Source organism: Dendroctonus ponderosae, unplaced genomic scaffold (assembly GCF_020466585.1).
Source record: "Dendroctonus ponderosae isolate FM_Combo_2020 unplaced genomic scaffold, Dpon_F_20191213v2 Dpon_F_20191213_1, whole genome shotgun sequence".
Taxonomy (NCBI): Eukaryota; Metazoa; Arthropoda; class Insecta; order Coleoptera; family Curculionidae; genus Dendroctonus; species Dendroctonus ponderosae.
In genome coordinates this window covers 16963752-16966106 of record NW_026017110.1, presented here as the reverse complement: position 1 = coordinate 16966106, position 2355 = coordinate 16963752, and the positions used below count along the sequence as shown (strand labels likewise).

Sequence of the window (2355 nt, the reverse complement as noted above, 5' to 3'; positions counted from 1 at the left end):
TAACATTGAACATTAACATAAAAAACACCCTGTATATGTAGAAAATTTGTAAATTGAAGCCACAAAAGCATTTACATATCATTACAAAATATTTTCAATCTTATTTTGATAATTTTTTTAAAATATATATCTACACGGTGTGCCAAACCTGTGACCAGAATTTTGGTACTACTTACATTTTCCGCCAACAAAATTATACCGTCAAATTTTGAAGATTTAAACGTTTCGCTTAGTAAACAACATAACTCAAAAGCAAATTTATCTTTTTAAATTCGACCCTGCATATTTGGCATGAAAGATAACACAACCAAAAAAATTTTCCTTTTTAAAGTATGAAAGCTTCTAAAACTTTTTAGTTATTAGTTTTTTATATTATTTTTATTGATTAAATTCGATTACGCGCCGCCCTCATTTTCAATCCACTGTTGGTATACGTGACACGGTTTGAGTTCAAAGTGTTATATTGATCATAAACTCAGAGACTAAATAAAAATATTCGATGAATATTTATATACTTTTTATATAAGAGTAAGAGTAATGGAAAAGTTTAAATCCAATAAAAATATGTTAGTGCTCTTTAGGATCATAAACTTGCGTTTTATGTACGTTAAACGGTGGACTGTTTTTGGGGGCATTCAGAAAAATCTAAAGCAGAGCCACATTGAACGTTTTAGGAAAGCTTGCATCAGAATCCCAAAATCTGAATTTTTTTAATTTCTAAATAATATTTTCTTGCCGCATCAAAACGCCACAACTTTTCCGTAAATTATCCAGTGAAAAGTTCACAAGATTCTAATGCTAACATCTGAAACTTTGGATGCGCTATATATGCATGTACAGAGCGTCTCAAGTTCCAAGCGGACACTTTCTTGGTGTCCGATTAAATTTATATTATTCAATTATCTGAACGGAAAATAAGAAGAATTTTTGATTACTTTCTTTGCAAGGCGGAGCTCTCTCCGAGAGAGTTGAACGATTTTCCAAAGTTGATAATATAAATCAACTTTTTATTGTTGTTATATTGTTTGCTAAAAAACAGTTCAATAAGATTGGGATGAAATTTACGCAACCGAATCAGTGAAAATGTAATCTTTAGCATTGGAACAGCTTTATTGGGACTAGTTTTCAATGCTGCGACCCATAATTCCATGAATATTTAACTCAAATCTCACATACTTTAAGAATATCTTCGAATTTCTGAATGAAAGCAATGTATGAAGACATTTTCTTCTGAATTTAAGCAGTTTTTTGCAAAACTAAGAAATAATCGCTATGTTTATTCAAAAAACCTCAACTGATATAGTACCTAAAAGCAAACTTGCAACTGTATTTGGTATTTAGCCCTGTAAACAACCGGCAAATCCAGTTATGTTTCAAAAGATCCAACTAATTTTAACATAGTGAATGCTTGCAGTAAAATAATTTTTCAAGCACTAAATAGTTACATACATATAAGCAACGCATGTAACTTCCTTATTTATGTCTAAGCTTTTCCTTGAAATAAGCTGAAAATGCCAATTATAAACTTTTTGCGGCATTTTGAAGCATTACACGCGAATCAGATAAACAAACTGCTTCTACGTAAATTAGCATAAAAGTTACCGATAATTAATTAAAAAACTTTTTAAAAAACTTGTTTAGAATTTTTGGTATATTAATTAAGATAACTTACCGACGTTTCTTCTGGCACCTCCAGTTCGACACTGTCTTGTGTCCTGTTTCTTCGGCGAGCCGAAAAACTGCAGAGTTCTTGGACTTTTTGGATATACCGGTTAAAGCGTCATGCAGTAATTCCACAATACACTGTGGCTAAACAAAGAGTGAATTTAATGAAGCTAATAAGTAATTATCTGCTAACCTTGGAGCTTTACGTTGTTGTTTACAGAGTTTTTGATTTCTTGCTGGACATCGCTTTCAGACTGGTTTAATGGTTTTGTATTCAACTCGATTGCCTATCTATTTGACTTTGAATCTCCCACTATTGAGAATCAGTGGCGGACAAGAAATCCTGTATGTAGAGTAAGAACGCCTGTGAAAATGGCCCAGATAAACGCAAATTTAATTTTCACCCCGTACATTGTTTGCTTTATCAGCTACAGTTCAAATGAGCAAAATAGTTTCATCTTTGGACAAACCCTTGCAATAACAATTTTGATTGCAACAAGGGAAGCACAAAAAATGTTTCAAGAACAACTAGCTACTATTAAACTTATTGGAAAAATCCCCTGGATTTACTACAAAGTAATGAAACAATTTTTGTACCACCCTGCATAAAAAAACATGGAAAACTAGTTCCCTATTAATTCAATTAACGACAAGGAAGAATCTGCTCTAAAGCAATAGAAAATGGATATA

The 2355-nt window shown here is 31.9% G+C and overlaps 1 protein-coding gene across 2 annotated transcripts in view; it reads right to left on the bottom strand.

Annotated features, from left to right (window-relative positions):
* Positions 1 to 1967, bottom strand: part of LOC109535340 (phenoloxidase-activating factor 2) — a 9387-nt gene extending 7420 nt beyond the window's left edge. For both annotated transcript variants that reach the window (XM_048660713.1, XM_048660714.1), the window contains exons 1-2: positions 1859 to 1967; positions 1673 to 1809 (exon numbers count right to left, since the gene is read on the bottom strand). The gene's annotated coding sequence lies outside the window, so the exon portion shown is untranslated. The remainder of the gene's footprint in view (positions 1 to 1672; positions 1810 to 1858) is intronic.
* Between the last annotated feature and the right edge of the window lie 388 nt (positions 1968 to 2355).